Source organism: Rhinoraja longicauda, unplaced genomic scaffold (assembly GCF_053455715.1).
Source record: "Rhinoraja longicauda isolate Sanriku21f unplaced genomic scaffold, sRhiLon1.1 Scf000989, whole genome shotgun sequence".
Lineage (NCBI taxonomy): Eukaryota > Metazoa > Chordata > Chondrichthyes > Rajiformes > Arhynchobatidae > Rhinoraja > Rhinoraja longicauda.
The window spans coordinates 6,568-33,472 of NW_027602205.1; the positions used below are offsets into that span (position 1 = coordinate 6,568).

The window sequence follows — 26,905 nt, forward strand, 5'->3', positions numbered from 1 at the left end:
CTACACTACGTTTGATCTACACAGCACGTCTTCTTGAGGGGAAGATATGGAACAAAATGAATATTTTGTGTTTAATGACCTGTGTAGTGATCTGTGTAATGAAACCTTAATGTATTATATTTGATGTTTTTGTATAAATGTATATATCTGTGGAGTGACCACACGGTGTGAGTGACCACCCGGAGTTGAGTGACCACCCGGCGATGAGTGAAATTCCGCAGAGGAGTGACCACCAAGACGAAATTGCTGAGCATTTGGATAGCAGTAACGGGATCATTCCGAGTCAGCATGGATTTACGAAGGGGAAATCATGCTTGACAAATCTACTGGAATTTTTTGAGGATGTAACTAGGAAAATTGACAAGGGAGAGTCAGTGGATGTGGTGTACCTCGACTTTCAGAAAGCCTTCGACAAGGTCCCACATAGGAGATTAGTGGGCAAAATTAGGGCACATAGTATTGGGGGTAGGGTACTGACATGGATAGAAAATTGGTTGACAGACAGAAAGCAAAGAGTGGGGATAAATGGGTCCCTTTCGGAATGGCAGGCAGTGACCAGTGGGGTACCGCAAGGTTCGGTGCTGGGACCCCAGCTATTTACGATATACATTAATGACTTAGACGAAGGGATTAAAAGTACCATTAGGAAATTTGCAGATGATACTAAGTTGGGGGGTAGTGTGAATTGTGAGGAAGATGCAATAAGGCTGCAGGGTGACTTGGACAGGTTGTGTGAGTGGGCGGATACATGGCAGATGCAGTTTAATGTAGATAAGTGTGAGGTTATTCACTTTGGAAGTAAGAATAGAAAGGCAGATTATTATCTGAATGGTGTCAAGTTAGGAGGAGGGGGAGTTCAACGAGATCTGGGTGTCCTAGTGCATCAGTCAATGAAAGGAAGCATGCAGGTACAGCAGGCAGTGAAGAAAGCCAATGGAATGTTGGCCTTCGTAACAAGAGGAGTTGAGTATAGGAGCAAAGAGGTCCTTCTACAGTTGTACCGGGCCCTGGTGAGACCGCACCTGGAGTACTGTGTGCAGTTTTGGTCTCCAAATTTGAGGAAGGATATTCTTGCTATGGAGGGCGTGCAGCGTAGGTTCACTAGGTTAATTCCCGGAATGTCGGGATTGTCGTATGTTGAAAGGCTGGAGCGATTGGGCTTGTATACACTGGAATTTAGAAGGATGAGGGGGGATCTTATTGAAACATATAAGATAATTAGGGGATTGGACACATTAGAGGCAGATAACAATGTTGGGGGAGTCCAGAACAAGGGGCCACAGTTTAAGAATAAGGGGTAGGCCATTTAGAACGGAGATGAGGAAGAACAATCCAATCCTTGCCTCTGGTGCTGTCCATGTGGAGTTTGCACGTTCGCCCTGTGACCACACAGTTTTTACCCGGATGCTCAGATTTTCTCCCACATCCCGAAGACAAGCTGGTTGCTAGCTCAGTTGGCTGTTGTACATTACTACTGATGTCGTTTGGTTGTTGTTGTTGCTTTATTATTTACACCGGTGAGACCCAGTTTAGGCTCGGCAACTGTTTTGCCGAACACTTTAGATTCTGGAGTAGTTCCTGAGGATTGGAGGGTAGCTAATGTAACCCCACTTTTCAAAAAGGGAGGGAGAGAGAAAACGGGGAATTACAGACCAGTTAGTCTAACATCGTAGTGGGGAAAATGCTAGAGTCAGTTATTAAAGATGGGATAGATAGCAGCACATTTGGAAAGTGGTGAAATCATTGGACAAAGTCAGCATGGATTTATAATAATAATAATAATAATGCATTACATTTATATAGCGCTTTTCAAACACTCAAAGACGCTTTACAGGGATTTCTAGAACATAGAGAAGTGAATAAATAGATAAATAAGTAAACGAACAGAGAAAGGAGACAGAAGATGAGGTGACCTTCAGTGGTTGAAGGTTGTGGTGAGTGAGGAGGAGTCTCTGACGGTTTGGGGTAGTGAGTTCCATAGGGTGGGAGCAGCGATGGAGAAAGCCCTGTCCCCCCAGGATCTGAGTTTGGTCCGGATGGGGGGGGACAGGAGATTGGCAGCAGCAGAGCGGAGGGTGCAGGTGGGAGTGTGCCTGTGGAGGAGGTCAGTCAGGTAGGATGGGGCCAGATTATGGAGGGCTTTGTAGGTCATGAGGAGGATTTTGTATTGGATTCTCTGGGGGATGGGGAGCCAGTGGAGTTTGTAAAGGAAAAATTTTCGAGGATGTAACTAGTAGAGTGGATAAGGGAGAACCAGTGGATGTGTTATATCTGGACTTCCAGAAAGCTTTCGACAAGGTCCCACATAAGAGATTAGTATGCAAAAACTTAAAGCACACGGTATTGAGGGTTCAGTATTGATGTGGATAGAGAACTGGCTGGCTGGCAGACAAGAAGCAAAGAGTAGGAATAAACGGGTCCTTTTCAGAATGGCAGGCAGTGACTAGTGGGGTACCGCAAGGCTCATTGCTGGGACCCCAGCTATTTACAATATATATTAATGATTTGGACGAGGGAATTGAATGCAACATCTCCAAGTTTGCGGATGGCACGAAGCTGGGGGGCAGTGTTAGCTGTGAGGAGGATGCAAGGAGGCTGCAACGTGACTTGGATAGGTTGGGTGAGTGGGCAAAGGCATGGCAGATGCAGTATAATGTGGATAAATGTGAGGTTATCCACTTTGGTGGCAAGAACAGGAAAGCAGACTATTATCTGAATGGTGGCCGATTAGGAGAAGGGGAGATGCAACGAGACCTGGGTGTCGTGGTACACCAGTCATTGAAAGTAGGCATGCAGGTGCAGCAGGCAGTGAAGAAAGCGAATGGTATGTTGGCATTCATAGCGAGGGGATTTGAGTATAGGAGCAGGGAGGTTCTGCTGCAGTTGTACAGGGCATTGGTGAGACCACACCTGGAGTATTGCGTACAGTTTTGGTCTCCTAATCTGAGGAAAGACATTCTTGCCATAGAGGGAGTACAGAGAAGGTTCACCAGATTGATTCCTGGGATGGCAGGACTTTCATATGAAGAAAGACTGGATAGACTCGGCTTGTACTCGCTGGAATTTAGAAGATTGAGGGGGGATCTTATAGAAACTTACAAAATTCTTAAGGGGTTGGACAGGCTAGATGCAGGAAGATTGTTCCCGATGTTGGGGAAGTCCAGAACAAGGGGTCACAGTTTAAGGATAAGGGGGAAGTCTTTTAGGACCGAGATGAGAAAGTTTTTTTTCACACAGAGAGTGGTGAATCTGTGGAATTCTCTGCCACAGAAGGTAGTTGAGGCCAGTTCATTGGCTATATTTAAGAGGGAGTTAGATGTGGCCCTTGTGGCTAAAGGGATCAGGGGGTATGGAAAGAAGGCAGGTACGGGATACTGAGTTGGATGATCAGCCATGATCATATTGGATGGCGGTGCAGGCTCGAAGGGCCGAATGGCCTACTCCTGTACATATTTTTCTATGTTTCTATGACTCCGTACAGACAGCACCCATCGTCGAGATGGAACCTGGGTCTCCAGTGCTGCAAGAGCTGTAAGGCAACAACTCTGCCGCTGTGCCACCGTGCCGCCACTCTAGATTTTTGAAAGATGAGTGTTGCAGTAGTGAAGGAAAAAGGAATGAGCTGGGGAATAGACAATAGACAATAGGTGCAGGAGGAGGCCATTCGGCCCTTCCAGCCAGCACCGCCATTCAATGTGATCATGGCTGATCATTCTCAATCAGTACCCCGTTCCTGCCTTCTCCCCATACCCCCTGAGTCCGCTATCCTAAAGAGCTCTATCTAGCTCTCTCTTGAATGCATTCAGAGAATTGGCCTCCACTGCCTTCTGAGGCGGAGAATTCCACAGATTCACAACTCCACAGATTCTAAATGGCCTACCCCTTATTCTTAAACTGTGGCCCCTTGTTCTGGACTACCCCAACACTGGGAACATATTTCCTGCCTCTAACGTGTCCAACCCCTTAATAATCTTATACGTTTCAAAACAGTGGCGCAGCTGTAGAATTGCTGTCTTACAGCGCCAGAGACCCTCATCAAGTTCTGACTACGGGTGATGTCTGTACAGAGTTTGCACATTCTCTCCCTGTGACCACGTGGGTTTCCTCCCACATTCCTAAAACATACAGGTTTTTGAGTTAATTGGCTTCTGTAAATTGGCTCTAGTGTAGGATGTGAAACTGGAGAAAACTGCCCAACGCATCACCGGTTCCTCACTCCCCTCCATTGAGTCTATCCAGAGTAGGCGATGTCTGCGAAGGGCGCGCTACATCGTCAAGGACAGCTCTCACCCCAACCACAGATTGTTTACCCTCCTCCCATCTGGGAGGCGCTGCAGGTCTCTCCGTTCCCGGACCTGCAGGTTCAGGAACAGCTTAGTTCCTGCGGTCGTTACCTTACTTAACTCTGCGCTTCGGTGATTGTTGCCATCCCCCCCCCCCCCCCCCCTCGGGCACTCCTCCCATCAGTGACTGATCTCGCTCACCGGAATTTCCACTACCGCTACTGAATGACTGTATATATTATATGTTTTACTATTCCATCGCATGCACTCTGGTTAAGATGCTAACTGCATTTCGTTGTCTCTGTACTTGTCCACTGCACAATGACAATAAAGTTTGTGTTGTATATTGTATTGTGGTGTAAACTGGTGTGCAGGCAGTGTAGATGCAGGTTAAGTGTGGGCACAAGCTGCTACTCTGTGCCTACGGCCATACTAGCCTGAATACGCCCGATCCCGTCTGATCTCGGAAGCTAAGCAGGCTCGGGCCTGGTCAGTACTTGGATGGGAGACCGCCTGGGAATACCGGGTGTCGTAGGCTTTTTTTGCCACCGACCGGCAAGCTCCTCCTCTCACATACACTGCCAGACATTTAAATACTCCTTCACTCACTCCTTTTTTCCTTCACTGTGGTAACACACATCTTTCACAAATCTATACCCATCCCTCATCAACATGCATCTTCACAAAGGCTCACACACATGCACGCATAATCAACTTCACATATCATGAAACAAAACACAAAGTTCTGGCGGAACTCACTGGCGCAGGCAGCATCTGAGGAGGGAATGGCTTTTCCTCACCTCTGGGAGCACTATCGATCCAATCCTTGCCTCTGGTGCTGTCTATGTGGAGTTTGCACGTTCTCCCTGTGACAACACAGTTTTTACCCGGATGCTCAGATTTTCTCCCACATCCCGAAGACAAGCTGGTTGCTAGCTCAGTTGGCTGTTGTACATTACAACTGATGTCGTTTGGTTGTTGTTGTTGCTTTATTATTTACACCAGTGAGACCCAGTTTAGGCTCGGCAACTGTTTTGCCGAACACTTTAGATTCTGGAGTAGTTCCTGAAGATTGGAGGGTAGCTAATGTAACCCCACTTTTCAAAAAGGGAGGGAGGGAGAAAACGGGGAATTACAGACCAGTTAGTCTAACATCGGTAGTGGGGAAAATGCTAGAGTCAGTTATTAAAGATGGGATAGATAGCAGCACATTTGGAAAGTGGTGAAATCATTGGACAAAGTCAGCATGGATTAAGAAAGGCAAATCATGTCTGACGAATCTTATAGAATTTTTCGAGGATGTAACTAGTAGAGTGGATAAGGGAGAACCAGTCGATGTGTTATATCTGGACTTCCAGAAGGCCTTCGACAAGGTCCTCACAAGTACTGACCAGGCCTGAGCCTGTTTAGCTTCCGAGATCAGACGGGATCGGGTGTGTTCAGGCTAGTATGGCCGTAGGGACAGAGTGGCTGCTTGTGCCCACACTTAACCTGCATGTACACACCGCCCAGCTGCACGCACGCGCGCACACACACACGCCCACAACTCTTCTGCCGTCATTCTTTACTTTCAGCCACTCACCTTACACACCTCCCCTGTCTGCCCCTTAAACTCTAGAGGGGACACAATAGACAATAGACAATAGGTGCAGGAGGAGGCCATTCGGCCCTTCGAGCCAGCACCGCCATTCAATGTGATCATGGCTGATCATTCTCAATCACTACCCCGTTCCTGCCTTCTCCCCATACCCCATGACTCCGCTATCCTTAAGAGCTCTATCCAGCTCTCTCTTGAATGCATTCAGAGAATTGGCCTCCACTGCCTTCTGAGGCGGAGAATTCCACAGATTCACAACTCCACAGATTCTAAATGGCCTACCCCTTATTCTTAAACTGTGGCCCCTTGTTCTGGACTACCCCAACACTGGGAACATATTTCCTGCCTCTAACGTGTCCAACCCCTTAATAATCTTATACGTTTCAAAACAGTGGCGCAGCTGTAGAATTGCTGTCTTACAGCGCCAGAGACCCTCATCAAGTTCTGACTACGGGTGATGTCTGTACAGAGTTTGCACATTCTCTCCCTGTGACCACGTGGGTTTCCTCCCACATTCCTAAAACATACAGGTTTTTGAGTTAATTGGCTTCTGTAAATTGGCTCTAGTGTAGGATGTGAAACTGGAGAAAACTGCCCAACGCATCACCGGTTCCTCACTCCCCTCCATTGAGTCTATCCAGAGTAGGCGATGTCTGCGAAGGGCGCGCTACATCGTCAAGGACAGCTCTCACCCCAACCACAGATTGTTTACCCTCCTCCCATCTGGGAGGCGCTACAGGTCTCTCCGTTCCCGGACCTGCAGGTTCAGGAACAGCTTAGTTCCTGCGGTCGTTACCTTACTTAACTCTGCGCTTCGGTGATTGTTGCCATCCCCCCCCCCCCCCCCCTCGGGCACTCCTCCCATCAGTGACTGATCTCGCTCACCGGAATTTCCACTACCGCTACTGAATGACTGTATATATTATATGTTTTACTATTCCATCGCATGCACTCTGGTTAAGATGCTAACTGCATTTCGTTGTCTCTGTACTTGTACACTGCACAATGACAATAAAGTTTGTGTTGTATATTGTATTGTGGTGTAAACTGGTGTGCAGGCAGTGTAGATGCAGGTTAAGTGTGGGCACAAGCTGCTACTCTGTGCCTACGGCCATACTAGCCTGAATACGCCCGATCCCGTCTGATCTCGGAAGCTAAGCAGGCTCGGGCCTGGTCAGTACTTGGATGGGAGACCGCCTGGGAATACCGGGTGTCGTAGGCTTTTTTTGCCACCGACCGGCAAGCTCCTCCTCTCACATACACTGCCAGACATTTAAATACTCCTTCACTCACTCCTTTTTTCCTTCACTGTGGTAACACACATCTTTCACAAATCTATACCCATCCCTCATCAACATGCATCTTCACAAAGGCTCACACACACACACACGCACGCATAATCAACTTCACATATCATGAAACAAAACACAAAGGTCTGGAGGAACTCACTGGCGCAGGCAGCATCTGAGGAGGGAATGGCTTTTCCTCACCTCTGGGAGCACTATCGATCCAATCTTTGCCTCTGGTGCTGTCCATGTGGAGTTTGCACGTTCGCCCTGTGACCACACAGTTTTTACCCGGATGCTCAGATTTTCTCCCACATCCCGAAGACAAGCTGGTTGCTAGCTCAGTTGGCTGTTGTACATTACAACTTATGTAGTTTGGTTGTTGTTGTTGCTTTATTATTTACACCGGTGAGACCCAGTTTAGGCTCGGCAACTGTTTTGCCGAACACTTTAGATTCTGGAGTAGTTCCTGAGGATTGGAGGGTAGCTAATGTAACCCCACTTTTCAAAAAGGGAGGGAGAGAGAAAACGGGGAATTACAGACCAGTTAGTCTAACATCGTAGTGGGGAAAATGCTAGAGTCAGTTATTAAAGATGGGATAGCAGCACATTTGGAAAGTGGTGAAATCATTGGACAAAGTCAGCAAGGATTTATGAAAGGTAATTCATGTCTGACGAATCTTATAGAATTTTTCGAGGATGTAACTAGTAGAGTGGATAAGGGAGAACCAGTGGATGTGTTATATCTGGACTTCCAGAAGGCTTTCGACAAGGTCCCACATAAGAGATTAGTATGCAAACTTAAAGCACACGGTATTGTGGGTTCAGTATTGATGTGGATAGAGAACTGGCTGGCAGACAAGAAGCAAAGAGTAGGAATAAACGGGTCCTGGGAATACCGGGTGTCGTAGGCTTTTCTTGCCACCGACCGGCAAGCTCCTCCTCTCACATACACTGCCAGACATTTAAATGTCCCGATTACAACAAACCACCGCCTATCACCCCCAGGCCAACGGGATGGTGGAACGGTTCCACAGGCAGCTTAAAGCGTCCCTCACTGCCCGCCTGTCCGGACCCGACTGGGCCGACCAGCTCCCATGGGTTCTCCTGGGTATCCGCACGGCTCCAAAGCACGATCTCGGAGCTTCCTCGGCAGACCTGGTCTATGGCTCGCCCCTACGTGTACCAGGCGACGTTCTCCCCCAATGTTCCATCCCCCCTCCCTCCATGCCAGCACTCTTAGCTGCACTCCGAGCGCGGGTGGGGTCCCTGGCCCCGGTCCCTACTTCTCGTCATGGGGATCCCCCTTCACATGTCCCGGCGGCTTTGGGCGACTCTGAGTTCGTTTTCCGGCGCATCGATGCCCACCGTCCCCCGTTCCGGCCAGTTTACCAGGGTCCGTTCAGGGTAGTGAAGAGAGGCACAGTCACCTTCACGTTAGAAGTGGGTACACGACAGGAGGTCGTCTCGGTGTCCCGCCTCAAGCCCGCCTATTTGGACCCAGACCAGCCCGTCACAGCGGCTCAACCTCCTCGCAGAGGCCGCCCTCCGGCCGCGGCTCCGGTACAGCAGTTTTCCCCCTCGCTGCCCCCGTTCGGGATCCCGCTTCCCCCGGTCTCCTTGCCACTGCCGCCTCCGGCTCCGGCAATTTCCCCTCCCGCGGTGCCGGTTTCCTCGCCCCCACCCCGGCAGGGCCCCCCTCTCCTCTCCGCACCCGCTCCGGTCGGGTGGTCCGGGCATCTGCCCGGTACCGCACCTAGGGTTCTGGGGGGGGGGGTCATGTAGGGACACAGGGATTGGTCCAGACCATCGAACCCTCTGATTGGTAGAAGGGGTGAGGTGGTGCGCAGGTAAAGGGACTGGGCTGTCTCGTTTAGTCCTCCAGCGGAGACAGTAAGATTTATGGTTGTCTGTCGTTTGGTGCGTTGATTGTCACGGTTGTTAATGTTATAATAAACGTCTACCTCAACGTACTTCGCCTACGACCCGCCATATTCTCTCCCTCCCTTTTTGAAAAGTGGGGTTACATTGGCTACCCTCCAATCCTCAGGAACTATTTAAATGTTTGGCAGTGTATGTGAGAGGAGGAGCTTGCCGGTCGGTGGCAAGAAAAGCCTACGACACCCGGTATTCCCAGGCGGTCTCCCATCCAAGTACTGACCAGGCCCGAGCCTGCTTAGCTTCCGAGATCAGACGGGATCGGGCGTATTCAGGCTAGTATGGCCGTAGGCACAGAGTAGCAGCTTGTGCCCACACTTAACCTGCATCTACACTGCCTGCACACCAGTTTACACCACAATACAATATACAACACAAACTTTATTGTCATTGTGCAGTGTACAAGTACAGAGACAACGAAATGCAATTAGCATCTTAACCAGAGTGCATGCGATGGAATAGTAAAACATATAATATATACAGTCATTCAGTAGCGGTAGTAGAAATTCCGGTGAGCGAGATCAGTCACAGATGGGAGGAGTGCCCGAGGGGGGGGGGGGGGGGGGGGATGGCAGCAATCACCGAAGCGCAGAGTTAAGTAAGGTAACGACCGCAGGAAATAAGCTGTTCCTGAACCTGCAGGTCCGGGAACGGAGAGACCTGTAGCGTCTCCCAGATGGGAGGAGGGTAAACAATCTGTGGTTGGGGTGAGAGCTGTCCTTGACGATGTAGTGCGCCCTTCGCAGGCATCGCCTACTCTGGATAGACTCAATGGAGGGGAGTGAGGAACCGGTGATGCGTTGGGCAGTTTTCTCCAGTTTCGCATCCTACACTACAGCCAATTTACAGAAGCCAATTAACTCAAAAACCTGTATGTTTTAGGAATGTGGGAGGAAACCCACGTGGTCACAGGGAGAGGATGTGCAAACTCTGTACACACATCACCCAAAGTCAGGACTTGATGAGGGTCTCTGGCGCTGGAAGACAGCAATTCTACAGCTGCGCCACTGTGTCTAAACGTATAAGATTATTAAGGGGTTGGACACGTTAGAGGCAGGAAACATGTTCCCAATGTTGGGGGAGTCCAGAACAAGGGGCCACAGTTTAAGAATAAGGGGTAGGCCATTTAGAACTGAGATGAGGAAAAACTTTTTCAGTCAGAGAGTTGTGAATCTGTGGAATTCTCTGCCTCAGAAGGCAGTGGAGGCCAATTCTCTGAATGCATTCAAGAGAGAGTTAGATAGAGCTCTTAAGGATAGCGGAGTCAGGGGGTACGGGGAGAAGGCAGGAACGGGGTACTGATTGAGAATGATCAGCCATGATCACATTGAATGGCGGTGCTGGCTGGAAGGGCCGAATGGCCTCCTCCTGCACCTATTGTCTATTGTGTCCCCTCTAGAGTTTAAGGGGCAGACAGGGGAGGTGTGTAAGGTGAGTGGCTGAAAGTAAAGAATGACGGCAGAAGAGTTGTGGGCGTGTGTGTGTGTGCGCGCGTGCGTGCAGCTGGGCGGTGTGTACATGCAGGTTAAGTGTGGGCACAAGCAGCCACTCTGTCCCTACGGCCATACTAGCCTGAACACAGCCAATCCCGTCTGATCTCGGAAGCTAAACAGGCTCAGGCCTGGTCAGTACTTGTGAGGACCTTGTCGAAGGCCTTCTGGAAGTCCAGATATAACACATCGACTGGTTCTCCCTTATCCACTCTACTAGTTACATCCTCGAAAAATTCTATAAGATTCGTCAGACATGATTTGCCTTTCATAAATCCATGCTGACTTTGTCCAATGATTTCACCACTTTCCAAATGTGCTGCTATGGCGAGTCCGAAACTTGCTAGTTGTAGACGAAGTTTATTGCAGCCGCAATACACGAATACAGAATCAAAACAACAAGTTACAGGACAACCAATATAAACTTACTGTCTTCCTTGAAGACTTCGCCGAACTGGCTAAATCGGGCGCCAAACGCGCACCTGACATCGCTGGCCAATCAGCGATGTCGTTTGCTGGACCAATCCTCATGGTCGCGTTCCCACGTGACCTCGCTGGCCAATCCGAGGGTTCGACGACCTGGACCATTCTCTATGGTCGCTACATGACCCCCCCCAGAACCCGAGGTGCGGAACCTAGCAGGGAGCCGGATTTCGCGACCATAACGAGTACGGAGAGGGACAGCCTGAACCACAGGAGCCGGAGGTTCCGGACTTGGTGGAACAGCCGGAACGGGAGGTTCTGGAGGAACTACCGGAACGGAGGGTCCTGGAGGAACTGCCGAAACGGGGGGTCCTAGGGGAACTGCCGAAACTGGAGGTCCCGGAGGAACTGTCGGAATGGGGGTTTGTGGACTGGGCGGAACTAACGGAGGTCGGCCTCTTCTAGGGGTTTGACCGACCAGGACTGGTTGATCTGGGTCCAAATGGGCAGGTTTGAGCCGGGACACCGAGACGAGTTCACTCTTGCCGCCCATGTCTAAGGTGAAAGTAGCCGTTCCCTTACGTAAAACCCGAAACGGCCCTTGATAGACCCTCTGCAACGGGGCGCGATGGGCATCTTTACGCAAAAAAACAAACTCACAGTCCTTCAGGGAAGACGGTTCATGTACCATGGGACACCCATGACGTGAAGTCGGCACTGGAGCCAGGGAGCCCACCCGTTCCCGGAGAGCTGCTAACGCTGATGGGACTGTAGGGAGCAGGGCTGAAGTGTCCGGAAACAGATCTCCAGGTACTCGAAGGGTCGAGCCATATACCAGCTCTGCGGACGACGCACCGAGATCTGGCTTAGGAGCCGTCCGGATGCCCAACAGAACCCAAGGGAGTTGGTCTACCCAGTCTGGGCCTTCAAGCCTTGCACAGAGGGACGCCTTAAGTTGGCGGTGGAACCTTTCTACGAGTCCATTTGCCTGGGGGTGATATGCAGTTGTGGGTTGTAATTTGGACCCGTACAGTTCCGCCAGCGCGGCCCAGAGGGACGAAGTGAACTGTGGTCCTCTGTCAGTTGTAATAACTGCCGGGACCCCGAAACGAGCTACCCAGTGAAGGGCCAAAGTCCTAGCACAAGACGCTGACGAGATATCACACAATGGGAAAGCCTCTGGCCACCGGGTGAACCGATCCACCACCGTGAGGAGGTGGGTGTAGCCCCGGGAGGAAGGCAAAGGCCCGACCAAATCCACGTGGATGTGGAAAAAACGAAAAGCCGGGACTTCGAAATCCTGTACGGGGGGCTGGACGTGGCGCTGGACCTTAGCGGTCTGACAGGGCACGCAGGAACGTGCCCATCCCGCTACCTGTTTCCGCAGGCCATGCCAGACAAACCTCGCTGCCACCAAGGCAGAGGTGGAGCGGATGGACGGGTGTGCCAGCCCATGAATGGCATCGAAAACCCGTCGCTGAAGGGAGGGCGGTACTACCGGCCTGGGGCGAGGAAGAGAAACATCGCACCAGACTTTCGTGCCCTCCGACCCACAAGCTACCTGGGCCAACTTCAATCCCGAAGTGGTGGACTGGTACGTCGAAACGGTATCCGCCAGGAGCTGTGCCTCCGCGAGCTCCTGGGGATCCAATTCGCAGTCCACCGCCGAAATAGGGGGAAAAGCAGGTCTAGACAGGGCGTCAGCAACGGCATTCAGCTTACCCGCGATATGACGGACATCTGTGGTAAATTCTGAGATAGCAGTCAGGTGCCGCTGCTGGCGGGCCGACCATGGGTCAGACAATTTCAAAAAAGCAAATGTTAATGGCTTGTGGTCCGTAAATGCCACAAATGGGCGGCCCTCGAGGAAATACCTGAAATGACGGACAGCTAAATGGAGAGCTAGAAGCTCTCGGTCAAATGCGCTATATTTCAGCTCGGCCGAATTTAGTTGCCGGCTGAAAAACGCTAAAGGCTGCCAACGGCCACCAACCTGCTGCTCCAGAACCCCGCCCACCGCCACGTCAGAGGCGTCAACCGTCAGGGCCGTGGGGGCGGAGGGGCTCGGATGGACCAGCATGGTGGCGTCTGCCAAGGCTGCCTTAGCTGCCGTAAAAGCCGACTCTGCGGTCGGGGACCACAACAACTCTACCGGATTACCTGCAAGGCATTGGAAAAGTGGGCGCAGGACTCGCGCCGCTGCCGGAACGAATCTATGGTAGAAATTAACCATGCCTACGAACTCCTGCAGCCCTTTTACTGTGGTAGGCCTGGGGAAAGCCCGGATAGCCTCCACCTTCTCTGGCAAAGGGACAGCGCCGGCAGGGGTAATTCTGTGTCCTAGAAAATCGAGAGCAGGCAGGCCGAATTGACATTTGGAGGGTTGAATAATGAGCCCGTGGTCTTGGAGCCGCTGGAACACGGTCCGCAAATGGGCCTGGTGTTCTTGCACTGAGGGGCTGGCTACCAGGATGTCGTCTAAATAAATAAACACAAAGGGTAAACCCCTGCCCACGCGGTCCATCAGTCGCTGGAAAGCCTGTGCCGCGTTCTTTAAACCGAAAGGCATACGCAACCTTTCAAACAACCCGAACGGAGTAATAGTTGCAGTTTTTTGTATGTCCTCCGGTCGCACCGGAATCTGATGGTATCCTCGCACCAAATCGATTTTGGAAAACACCACCGCTCCTTCCAGTCCAGATGAAAAGTCCTGTAGGTGCGGTATGGGGTAGCGATCAGCCGTGGTGACAGCATTGAGACGCCGATAATCGCCACATGGCCTCCACCCCCCAGATGCCTTGGAGACCATGTGTAACGGCGAGGCCCACGGGCTGTCAGACTGACGAACAATTCCCATTTCCTCCATCTTCCTGAACTCCGCCCGTGCCACCACCAGTTTGTCTGGCGGTAGTCTCCTGGCCCGAGCGAAAACGGGAGGGCCTTCAGTGCGGATGTGATGGACCACACCGTGCTTAGCTGAAGGTGCGTCAAAACGTTGGACGAGCAGCTCTGGGAACTCTGCCAGAATCGCAGCATACGAGTCGGGGGCCGCGACGACGGCCTGGACAGTAGGGCTGGGCGAGGAGGCGATTGCCGGAGCGACGTGCTCGTCTTCAGCAGCGGGTCGGAGGTCGTTACCGCGGACATCAGGAACCAGTGAAAAAGCCCAGAGAAAATCTGCGCCCAGGATCGCTTGTTTGACGTCGGCTATGATGAATGGCCATTCGTACGTGCGGAGGCCTAAAGGAAGGGACATCTTCCGTGTGCCGAAAGTGCGAATTGGGCTGCCGTTAACCGCGATGAGGGTGGGACCTGTCTTACCCGATCTGGTTTCGAGGTCGGTCGGCGGCACTATGCTGACGATGGCTCCGGTGTCTACCAAAAATTCTGTGTCCGTGAATCGATCATGGACATAGAGGCGCCGGTTCTGGCCAATCGTAACTGCCCCTATGTACGATCGGCCGAGGCATTTCCCGCGAAGGTACAAGGCAAACGACAGTTGCGGGATTCGTTACCCCATCGTAGGTGATAATAGCACCAGCCGCGCTTGTGCGGATCTTTTTGGCGGGCTTTCGGGGAATTGGCGGGAGACGTGGCGCCATCTTTCCGTCGCTGTGGCGTGGTCACCGATGTCGAGACTTTGTTGATGGAATCACTTGCCTTGTTTTTTCCCGCTATGAGCGCGTCCGCTTTCGCTGCATATGCTTCGGGGTCCTTAAAAGAACAATCCGTAAGCAGCAGTCGGACATCCTCGGGAAGTTTCTCGCGGAATGCCTGTTCAAACATGGGGCAATCCGTATGCTCACCGGCTAGCACCATCATTTCAGCCATGCGGACGGAAGGCAGTTGGTCTCCAAGCTCCGGTAGGTGCAGAAGTTTTGCTGCACCACCATGCTTATTTAACCCGAAGGTTCGCAGTAATGCCTTCTTCATGGTTTCGTATTTGTCTTCCGCAGGTGAATTTATGATAAACCGCATCATGCGCTTGGTTGTGTCCGGCGATAGAGCGCTGACGAGGTAGAAGTACTTCGTGGAATCGTCCGACACCTTCTTTATGTGGAATTGAGCCTCGGCGTGGATAAACCAAGCTTGCGGTGCGTACGTCCAAAATAACGGAAGATGAACGCCTGCCGCGCTTGACTCCGGTGCGCCCTGCTCGGTCATCGTCAACGAGGCGTCGGGTTCCTGCTCAGTTGGTGATCGTCCAGATCACGTTCGGGGTCACCAATATGGCGAGTCCGAAACTTGCTAGTTGTAGACGAAGTTTATTGCAGCCGCAATACACGAATACAGAGTCAAAACAACAAGTTACAGGACAACCAATATAAACTTACTGTCTTCCTTGAAGACTTCGCCGAACTGGCTAAATCGGGCGCCAAACGCGCACCTGACATCGCTGGCCAATCAGCGATGTCGTTTGCTGGACCAATCCTCATGGTCGCGTTCCCACGTGACCTCGCTGGCCAATCCGAGGGTTCGACGACCTGGACCATTCTCTATGGTCGCTACACTGCTATCTATCCCATCTTTAATAACTGACTCTAGCATTTTCCCCACTACCGATGTTAGACTAACTGGCCTGTAATTCCCCGTTTTCTCCCTCCCTCCATTTTTGAAAAGTGGGGTTACATTAGCTACCCTCCAATCCTCAGGAACTACTCCAGAATCTAAAGTGTTCGGCAAAACAGCTACTCTGTGCCTACGGCCAAACTGTACGCAATACTCCAGGTGTGGTCTCACCAATGCCTTGTACAACTGCAGCAGAACCTCCCTGCTCCTATACTCAAATCCCCTCGCTATGAATGCCAACATACCATTCGCTTTCTTCACTGCCTGCTGCACCTGCATGCCTACTTTCAATGACTGGTGTACCACGACACCCAGGTCTCGTTGCATCTCCCCTTCTCCTAATCGGCCACCATTCAGGTAATACTCTGCTTTCCTGTTCTTGCCACCAAAGTGGATAACCTCACATTTATCCACATTATACTGCATCTGCCATGCCTTTGCCCACTCACCTAACCAAGTCACGTTGCAGCCTCCTAGCATCCTCCTCACAGCTAACACTGCCCCCCAGCTTCGTGTCATCCGCAAACTTGGAGATGTTGCATTCAATTCCCTCGTCCAAATCATTAATATATATTGTGAATAGCTGGGGTCCCAGCACAGAGCCTTGCGGTACCCCACTAGTCACTGCCTGCCATTCTGAAAAGGACCCGTTTATTCCTACTCTTTGTTTCCTGTCTGCCAGCCAGTTCTCTATCCACATCAATACTGAACCCACAATACCGTGTGCTTTAAGTTTGCATACTAATCTCTTATGTGGGACCTTGTCGAAAGCATTCTGGAAGTCCAGATATAACACATCCACTGGTTCTCCCTTATCCACTCTACTAGTTACATCCTCGAAAAATTCTATAAGATTCGTCAGACATGATTTACCTTTCATAAATCCTTGCTGACTTTGTCCAATGATTTCACCACTTTCCAAATGTGCTGCTATCCCATCTTTAATAACTGACTCTAGCATTTTCCCCACTACGATGTTAGACTAACTGGTCTGTAATTCCCCGTTTTCTCTCTCCCTCCCTTTTTGAAAAGTGGGGTTACATTAGCTACCCTCCAATCCTCAGGAACTACTCCAGAATCTAAAGTGTTCGGCAAAACAGTTGCCGAGCCTAAACTGGGTCTCACCGGTGTAAATAATAAAGCAACAACAACAACCAAACTACATAAGTTGTAATGTACAACAGCCAACTGAGCTAGCAACCAGCTTGTCTTCGGGATGTGGGAGAAAATCTGAGCATCCGGGTAAAAACTGTGTGGTCACAGGGCGAACGTGCAAACTCCACATGGACAGCACCAGAGGCAAGGATTGGATCGATAGTGCTCCCAGAGGTGAGGAAAAGCCATTCCCTCCTCAGATGCTGCTTGCGCCAGTGAGTTCCTCCAGAACTTTGTGTTTTGTTTCATGATATGTGAAGTTGATTATACGTGCGTGTGTGTGTGAGCCTTTGTGAAGATGCATGTTGATGAGGGATGGGTATAGATTTGTGAAAGATGTGTGTTACCACAGTGAAGGAAAAAAGGAGTGAGTGAAGGAGTATTTAAATGTCTGGCAGTGTATGTGAGAGGAGGAGCTTGCCGGTCGGTGGCAAAAAAAGCCTACGACACCCGGTATTCCCAGGCGGTCTCCCATCCAAGTACTGACCAGGCCCGAGCCTGCTTAGCTTCCGAGATCAGACGGGATCGGGCGTATTCAGGCTAGTATGGCCGTAGGCACAGAGTAGCAGCTTGTGCCCACACTTAACCTGCATCTACACTGCCTGCACACCAGTTTACACCACAATACAATATACAACACAAACTTTATTGTCATTGTGCAGTGTACGAGTACAGAGACAACGAAATGCAGTTAGCATCTTAACCAGAGTGCATGCGATGGAATAGTAAAACATATTGTAGCGACCATAGAGAATGGTCCAGGTCGTCGAACCCTCGGATTGGCCAGCGAGGTCACGTGGGAACGCGACCATGGGGATTGGTCCAGGGAGCGACATCGCTGATTGGCCAGCGATGTCATGTGCGCGTTTGGCGCCCGATTTAGTCAGTTCGGCGAAGTCTTCAAGGAAGACAGTAAGTTTGTAATGGTTGTCCTTTACCTTGTTGTTTAACTCTGTATTTGAATATTGCGGCTGCAATAAACTTCTTCTACAACCAACAAGTTTCGGACTCGCCATATTGGTGACCCCGACGTGATCTGGACGATCACCGACTGAGCAGGAACCCGACGCCTCGTTGACGATGACCGAGCCGGGCACACCGGAGTCAAGCGCCGGAAGCGTTCATCTTCCGTTGTTTTGGACGCACGCACCGCAAGCTTAGTTTATCCACACCGAGGCTCAATTTCATATAAAGAAGGTGTCGGACGAATCCACGAAGTACTACTACCTCGTCAGCGCTCTATCGCCGGACACAACCAAGCGCGTGATGCGGTTCATCGTGGATCCACCTGCGGAAAACAAGTACGAGGCCATGAAGAAAGTATTACTGCGAACCTTCGGGTTTAATAAGCATGGTGGTGCGGCAAAACTTCTGCACCTACCAGATCTTGGAGACCAACTGCCTTCCGTCCTCATGGCCGAAATGATGATGCTAGCCGGTGAGCATACGGATTGCCCTATGTTCGAACAGGCATTCCGCGAGAAACTCCCCGAGGATGTCCGACTGCTGCTCACGGATTGTTCTTTTAAGGACCCCGAAGCATATGCAGCGAAAGCGGACGCGCTCATAGCGGCAAAAAACAAGGCAAGTGGTTCGATCAACAAAGTCTCGACATCAGTGACCACGCCACAGCGACGGCAAGATGGCGCCACGTCTCCCGCCAATTCTCCGAAAGCCCGCCAAAAAGATCCGCACAAGCGCGGCTGGTGCTATTATCACCTACGATGGGGTAACGAATCCCGCAACTGCCGTTTGCCTTGTACCTTCGCGGGAAATGCCTCGGCCGATCGTACATAGGGGCAGTTACGATTGGCCAGAACCGGCGCCTCTATGTCCATGATCGATTCACGGACACAGAATTTTTGGTAGACACGGGAGCCATCGTCAGCATAGTGCCGCCGACCGACCTCGAAACCAGATCGGGTAAGACAGGTCCCACCCTCATCGCGGTTAATGGTAGCCCAATTCGCACTTTCGGTACACGGAAGATGTCCCTTGTGTTAGGCCTCCGCACGTACGAATGGCCATTCATCGTAGCCGACGTCAAACAAGCGATCCTGGGTGCAGATTTTCTCTGGGCTTTTTCACTGGTTCCTGATGTCCGCGGTAACGACCTCCGACCCTCCGCCGAAGATGAGCACGTCGCTCCGACAATCGCCTCCTCGCCCAGCCCTACTGTCCAGGCCGTCGTCGCGGCCCCCGACTCGTATGCTGCGATTCTGGCAGAGTTTCCGGAGCTGCTCGTCCAACGTTTTGACACGCCTTCGGCTAAGCACGGTGTGGTCCATCACATCCGCACCGAAGGCCCTCCCGTTTTCGCTCGGGCCAGGAGACTACCGCCAGACAAACTGGTGGTGGTAAGGGCGGAGTTCAGGAAAATGGAAGAAATGGGAATTGTCCGTCAGTCTGACAGCCCGTGGGCCTCGCCGTTACACATGGTCTCCAAAGCATCTGGGGGGTGGAGACCATGTGGCGATTATCGGCGTCTCAATGCTGTCACCACGGCTGATCGCTACCCCATACCGCACCTACAGGATTTTTCATCTGGGCTGGAAGGAGCGGTGGTGTTTTCCAAAATCGATTTGGTGCGAGGATACCATCAGATTCCGGTGCGACCGGAGGACATACAGAAAACTGCAACAATTACTCCGTTCGGGTTGTTTGAATGGTTGCGTATGCCTTTCGGTTTAAAGAACGCGGCACAGGCTTTCCAGCGACTGATGGACCGCGTGGGACGGGGTTTACCGTTTTTGTTTATTTATTTAGACGACATCCTGGTAGCCAGCCCCTCCGTGCAGGAACACCAGGCCCATTTGCGGACCGTGTTCCAGCGGCTCCAAGACCACGGGCTCATAATCCAACCCTCCAAATGTCAATTCGGCCTTCCTGCTCTTGATTTTCTAGGGCACAGAATTACCCCTGCCGGCGCTTCCCCTTTGCCCGAAAAGGTGGAGGCTATCCGGGCATTTCCTAGGCCCACCACAGTAAAATGGCTACAGGAGTTCGTAGGCATGGTTAATTTCTACCATAGATTCGTTCCGGCAGCGGCGCGAGTCCTGCGCCCACTCTTCCAATGCCTTGCAGGGAATCCGGTAGAGTTGTTGTGGTCCCCGACCGCTGAGTCGGCTTTTACAGCAGCTAAGGCAGCCTTGGCAGACGCCACCATGTTGGTCCATCCGAGCCCCTCCGCCCCCACGGCCCTGACGGTTGACGCCTCTGACGTGGCGGTGGGCGGGGTTCTGGAGCAGCAGGTCGGTGGCCGTTGGCAGCCTTTAGCGTTTTTCAGCCGGCAACTAAATTCGGCCGAGCTGAAGTATAGCGCATTTGACCGAGAGCTTCTGGCTCTCTATTTAGCTGTTCGTCATTTCAGGTACTTCCTCGAGGGCCGCCCATTTGTGGCCTTTACGGACCACAAACCATTAACATTTGCTTTTTTGAAATTGTCTGACCCATGGTCGGCCCGCCAGCAGCGGCACCTGACTGCTATCTCCGAATTTACCACCGATGTCCGTCATGTCGCGGGTAAGCTTAATGCCGTTGCTGACGCCCTGTCTAGACCTGCTTGTTCCCCTATTTCGGCGGTGGACTGCGAAGTGGATCCCCAGGAGCTTGCGGAGGCACAGCTTCTGGCGGATACCGTTTCGGCTTACCGGTCCACCACTTTGGGATTGAAGTTGGCCCAGGTAGCTTGTGGGTCGGCGGGCACAAAAGTCTGGTGCGATGTTTCTCTTCCCCGTCCCAGGCCGGTAGTACCGCCCTCCCTTCAGCGCCGGGTTTTCGATGCCATTCATGGGCTGGCGCACCCGTCCATCCGCTCCACCTCTGCCTTGGTAGCAGCGAGGTTTGTCTGGCATGGCCTACGGAAACAGGTGGCGGGGTGGGCACGTTCCTGCGTGCCCTGTCAGACCGCTAAAGTCCAGCGCCACGTCCAGCCCCCCGTACAGGATTTCGAGGTCCCGGCTGTTCGTTTTTTCCACATCCACGTGGATTTGGTCGGGCCCTTGCCTTCCTCCCGCGGCTACACCCACCTCCTCACGGTGGTGGATCGGTTCACCCGGTGGCCAGAGGCTTTCCCATTGTTTGATATTTCGTCAGCGTCTTGTGCTAGGACTTTGGCCCTTCATTGGGTAGCTCGTTTCGGGGTCCCGGCAGTTATTACCACTGACAGAGGGCCACAGTTCACTTCATCCCTCTGGGCCGCGCTTGCAGAACTGTACGGGTCCAAGTTACAACCCACGACTGCATATCACCCCCAGGCAAATGGACTCGTAGAAAGGTTCCACCGCCAACTTAAGGCGTCCCTCAGTGCAAGGCTTGAAGGCCCGGACTGGGTAGACCAGCTCCCTTGGGTTCTGTTGGGCATCCGGACTGCTCCCAAGCTAGATCTCGGTGCGTCGTCCGCAGAGCTAGTATATGGCTCGACACTTCGAGTACCCGGAGATCTGTTTCCGGACCCTTCAGACCAGCTGCCTACAGTCCCATCGGTGTTAGCGTCTCTCCGGGAACGGGTGGGCTCCCTGGCTCCAGTTCCGACTTCACGTCATGGGTGTCCCATGGTACATGAACCGCCTTCCCTGAAGGACTGTGAGTTCGTTTTTCTGCGAAAAGATTCCCATCGCGCCCCGTTGCAGAGGGTCTATCAAGGGCCGTTCTGGGTTTTGCGTAAGGGAACGGCTACCTTCACCTTAGACATGGGCGGCAAGAGTGAGCTCGTCTCGGTGTCCCGGCTAAAACCTGCCCATTTGGATCCGGATCAACCAGTCCTGGTCGGTCAAACCCCTAGGAGAGGCCAACCTCCGTTAGTTCCGCTCAATCCAGGACACCCCGTTCCGACAGTTCCTCCAGGACCCCCCGTTCCGGCAGCTCCTCCAGGACCCCCCGTTCCGGCAGCTCCTCCAGGACCCCCCGTTACGGTAGTTCCTCCAGGACCTCCCGTTCCGGCTGTTCCCCCAAGTCCGGAACCCCCGGCTCCTGTGGTTCAGGCTGTCCCTCTCCGTACTCGTTATGGTCGCGAAATCCGGCTCCCTGCTAGGTTCCGCACCTCGGGTTCTGGGGGGGGTCATGTAGCGACCATAGAGAATGGTCCAGGTCGTCGAACCCTCGGATTGGCCAGCGAGGTCACATGGGAACGCGACCATGGGGATTGGCCAGCGATGCCATGTGCGCGTTTGGCGCCCGATTTAGTCAGTTCGGCGAAGTCTTCAAGGAAGACAGTAAGTTTGTAATGGTTGTCCTTTACCTTGTTGTTTAACTCTGTATTCGAATATTGCGGCTGCAATAAACTTCTTCTACAACCAACAAGTTTCGGACTCGCCATAATATAATATATACAGTCATTCAGTAGCGGTAGTAGAAATTCCGGTGAGCGAGATCAGTCACTGATGGGAGGAGTGCCCGAGGGGGGGGGGGGGGATGGCAGCAATCACCGAAGCGCAGAGTTAAGTAAGGTAACGACCGCAGGAAATAAGCTGTTCCTGAACCTGCAGGTCCGGGAACGGAGAGACCTGTAGCGCCTCCCAGATGGGAGGAGGGTAAACAATCTGTGGTTGGGGTGAGAGCTGTCCTTGACGATGTAGTGCGCCCTTCGCAGACATCGCCTACTCTGGATAGACTCAATGGAGGGGAGTGAGGAACCGGTGATGCGTTGGGCAGTTTTCTCCAGTTTCGCATCCTACACTACAGCCAATTTACAGAAGCCAATTAACTCAAAAACCTGTATGTTTTAGGAATGTGGGAGGAAACCCACGTGGTCACAGGGAGAGGATGTGCAAACTCTGTACACACATCACCCAAAGTCAGGACTTGATGAGGGTCTCTGGCGCTGGAAGACAGCAATTCTACAGCTGCGCCACTGTGTCTAAACGTATAAGATTATTAAGGGGTTGGACAAGTTAGAGGCAGGAAACATGTTCCCAATGTTGGGGGAGTCCAGAACAAGGGGCCACAGTTTAAGAATAAGGGGTAGGCCATTTAGAACTGAGATGAGGAAAAACGTTTTCAGTCAGAGAGTTGTGAATCTGTGGAATTCTCTGCCTCAGAAGGCAGTGGAGGCCAATTCTCTGAATGCATTCAAGAGAGAGTTAGATAGAGCTCTTAAGGATAGCGGAGTCAGGGGGTACGGGGAGAAGGCAGGAACGGGGTACTGATTGAGAATGATCAGCCATGATCACATTGAATGGCGGTGCTGGCTGGAAGGGCCGAATGGCCTCCTCCTGCACCTATTGTCTATTGTGTCCCCTCTAGAGTTTAAGGGGCAGACAGGGGAGGTGTGTAAGGTGAGTGGCTGAAAGTAAAGAATGACGGCAGAAGAGTTGTGGGCGTGTGTGTGTGTGCGCGCGTGCGTGCAGCTGGGCGGTGTGTACATGCAGGTTCAGTGTGGGCACAAGCAGCCACTCTGTCCCTACGGCCATACTAGCCTGAACACACCCAATCCCGTCTGATCTCGGAAGCTAAACAGGCTCAGGCCTGGTCAGTACTTGTGAGGACCTTGTCGAAAGCCTTCTGGAAGTCCAGATATAACACATCGACTGGTTCTCCCTTATCCACTCTACTAGTTACATCCTCGAAAAATTCTATAAGATTCGTCAGACATGATTTGCCTTTCATAAATCCATGCTGACTTTGTCCAATGATTTCACCACTTTCCAAATGTGCTGCTATCCCATCTTTAATAACTGACTCTAGCATTTTCCCCACTACCGATGTTAGACTAACTGGCCTGAAATTCCCCGTTTTCTCCCTCCCTCCCTTTTTGAAAAGTGGGGTTACATTAGCTACCCTCCAATCCTCAGGATCTACTCCAGAATCTAAAGTGTTCGGCAAAACAGTTGCCGAGCCTAAACTGGGTCTCACCGGTGTAAATAATAAAGCAACAACAACAACCAAACGACATCAGTTGTAATGTACAACAGCCAACTGAGCTAGCAACCAGCTTGTCTTCGGGATGTGGGAGAAAATCTGAGCATCCGGGTAAAAACTGTGTGGTCACAGGGAGAACGTGCAAACTCCACATGGACAGCACCAGAGGCAAGGATTGGATCGATAGTGCTCCCAGAGGTGAGGAAAAGCCATTCCCTCCTCAGATGCTGCTTGCGCCAGTGAGTTCCTCCAGAACTTTGTGTTTTGTTTCATGATATGTGAAGTTGATTATGCGTGCGTGTGTGTGTGAGCCTTTGTGAAGATGCATGTTGATGAGGGATGGGTATAGATTTGTGAAAGATGTGTGTTACCACAGTGAAGGAAAAAAGGAGTGAGTGAAGGAGTATTTAAATGTCTGGCAGTGTATGTGAGAGGAGGAGCTTGCCGGTCGGTGGCAAGAAAAGCCTACGACACCCGGTATTCCCAGGCGGTCTCCCATCCAAGTACTGACCAGGACCCGAGCCTGCTTAGCTTCCGAGATCAGACGGGATCGGGCGTATTCAGGCTAGTATGGCCGTAGGCACAGAGTACAGCTTGTGCCCACACTTAACCTGCATCTACACTGCCTGCACACCAGTTTACACCACAATTCAATATACAACACAAACTTTATTGTCATTGTGCCGTGTACAAGTACAGAGACAACGAAATGCAGTTAGCATCTTAACCAGAGTGCATGCGATGGAATAGTAAAACATATAATATATACAGTCATTCAGTAGCAGTAGTGGAAATTCCGGTGAGCGAGATCAGTCACTGATGGGAGGAGTGCCCGAGGGGGGGGGGGGGGGGATGGCAACAATCACCGAAGCGCAGAGTTAAGTAAGGTAACGACCGCAGGAACTAAGCTGTTCCTCAACCTGCAGGTCCGGGAACGGAGAGACCTGTAGCGCCTCCCAGATGGGAGGAGGGTAAACAATCTGTGGTTGGGGTGAGAGCTGTCCTTGACGATGTAGTGCGCCCTTCGCAGACATCGCCTACTCTGGATAGACTCAATGGAGGGGAGTGAGGAACCGGCGATGCGTTGGGCAGTTTTCTCCAGTTTCGCATCCTACACTAGAGCCAATTTACAGAAGCCAATTAACTCAAAAACCTGTATGTTTTAGGAATGTGGGAGGAAACCCACGTGGTCACAGGGAGAGAATGTGCAAACTCTGTACACACATCACCCATAGTCAGGACTTGATGAGGGTCTCTGGCGCTGTAAGACAGCAATTCTACAGCTGCGCCACTGTGTCTAAACGTATAAGATTATTAAGGGGTTGGACACGTTAGAGGCAGGAAACATGTTCCCAATGTTGGGGGAGTCCAGAACAAGGGGCCACAGTTTAAGAATAAGGGGTAGGCCATTTAGAACAGAGATGAGGAAAAACTTTTTCAGTCAGAGAGTTGTGAATCTGTGGAATTCTCTGCCTCAGAAGGCAGTGGAGGCCAATTCTCTGAATGCATTCAAGAGAGAGTTAGATAGAGCTCTTAAGGATAGAGGAGGCAGGGGGTACGGGGAGAAGGCAGGAACGGGGTACTGATTGAGAATGATCAGCCATGATCACATTGAATGGCGGTGCTGGCTGGAAGGGCCGAATGGCCTCCTCCTGCACCTATTGTCTATTGTCTATTCCCCAGCTCATTCCTTTTTCCTTTACTACTGCAACACTCATCTTTCAAAAATCTAGAGTGGCGGCACGGTGGCACAGCGGCAGAGTTGTTGCCTTACAGCTCTTGCAGAACTGGAGACCCAGGTTCCATCTCGACGATGGGTGCTGTCTGTACGGAGTCATAGAAACATAGAAAAATATGTACAGGAGTAGGCCATTCGGCCCTTCGAGCCTGCACCGCCATCCAATATGATCATGGCTGATCATCCAACTCAGTATCCCGTACCTGCCTTCTCTCCATACCCCCTGATCCCTTTAGCCACAAGGGCCACATCTAACTCCCTCTTAAATATAGCCAATGAACTGGCCTCAACTACCTTCTGTGGCAGAGAATTCCACAGATTCACCACTCTCTGTGTGAAAAAAAACTTTCTCATCTCGGTCCTAAAAGACTTCCCCCTTATCCTTAAACTGTGACCCCTTGTTCTGGACTTCCCCAACATCGGGAACAATCTTCCTGCATCTAGCCTGTCCAACCCCTTAAGAATTTTGTAAGTTTCTATAAGATCCCCCCTCAATCTTCTAAATTCCAGCGAGTACAAGCCGAGTCTATCCAGTCTTTCTTCATATGAAAGTCCTGCCATCCCAGGAATCAATCTGGTGATCCTTCTCTGTACTCCCTCTACGGCAAGAATGTCTTTCCTCAGATTAGGAGACCAAAACTGTACGCAATACTCCAGGTGTGGTCTCACCAATGCCTTGTACAACTGCAGCAGAACCTCCCTGCTCCTATACTCAAATCCCATCGCTATGAATGCCAACATACCATTCGCTTTCTTCACTGCCTGCTGCACCTGCATGCCTACTTTCAATGACTGGTGTACCACGACACCCAGGTCTCGTTGCATCTCCCCTTCTCCTAATCGGCCACCATTCAGGTAATACTCTGCTTTCCTGTTCTTGCCACCAAAGTGGATAACCTCACATTTATCCACATTATACTGCATCTGCCATGCCTTTGCCCACTCACCTAACCTATCCAAGTCACATTGCAGCCTCCTAGCATCCTCCTCACAGCTAACACTGCCCCCCAGCTTCGTGTCATCCGCAAACTTGGAGATGTTGCATTCAATTCCCTCGTCCAAATCATTAATATATATTGTAAATAGCTGGGGTCCCAGCACTGAGCCTTGCGGTACCCCACTAGTCACTGCCTGCCATTCTGAAAAGGACCCGTTTATTCCTACTCTTTGCTTCTTGTCTGCCAGCCAGTTCTCTATCCACATCAATACTGAACCCACAATACCGTGTGCTTTAGGTTTGCATACTAATCTCTTATGTGGGACCTTGTCGAAAGCCTTCTGGAAGTCCAGATATAACACATCGACTGGTTCTCCCTTATCCACTCTACTAGTTACATCCTCGAAAAATTCTATAAGATTCGTCAGACATGATTTACCTTTCATAAATCCATGCTGACTTTGTCCAATGATTTCACCACTTTCCAAATGTGCTGCTATCCCATCTTTAATAACTGACTCTAGCATTTTCCCCACTACGATGTTAGACTAACTGGTCTGTAATTCCCCGTTTTCTCTCTCCCTCCCTTTTTGAAAAGTGGGGTTACATTAGCTACCCTCCAATCCTCAGG

General features: G+C 51.3%; 5 non-coding genes across 5 annotated transcripts; 2 read left to right on the forward strand and 3 right to left on the reverse strand.

Annotated features, from left to right (window-relative positions):
• The first annotated feature begins 4,702 nt into the window (after nt 1-4,702).
• Nucleotides 4,703-4,821, forward strand: LOC144591417 (5S ribosomal RNA). Its single transcript, XR_013546830.1, has one exon. It is a non-coding gene; the product is annotated as a 5S ribosomal RNA (ribosomal RNA).
• Nucleotides 4,822-6,983: 2,162 nt separating this feature from the next.
• On the forward strand, nt 6,984-7,102 carry LOC144591418 (5S ribosomal RNA). The gene has a single exon (XR_013546831.1). It is a non-coding gene; the product is annotated as a 5S ribosomal RNA (ribosomal RNA).
• Nucleotides 7,103-9,278: 2,176 nt separating this feature from the next.
• Nucleotides 9,279-9,397, reverse strand: LOC144591419 (5S ribosomal RNA). Its single transcript, XR_013546832.1, has one exon. It is a non-coding gene; the product is annotated as a 5S ribosomal RNA (ribosomal RNA).
• Nucleotides 9,398-17,179: 7,782 nt separating this feature from the next.
• On the reverse strand, nt 17,180-17,298 carry LOC144591408 (5S ribosomal RNA). The gene has a single exon (XR_013546821.1). It is a non-coding gene; the product is annotated as a 5S ribosomal RNA (ribosomal RNA).
• Nucleotides 17,299-24,061: 6,763 nt separating this feature from the next.
• LOC144591414 (5S ribosomal RNA) lies at nt 24,062-24,181 on the reverse strand. The gene has a single exon (XR_013546827.1). It is a non-coding gene; the product is annotated as a 5S ribosomal RNA (ribosomal RNA).
• Nucleotides 24,182-26,905: the final 2,724 nt, after the last annotated feature.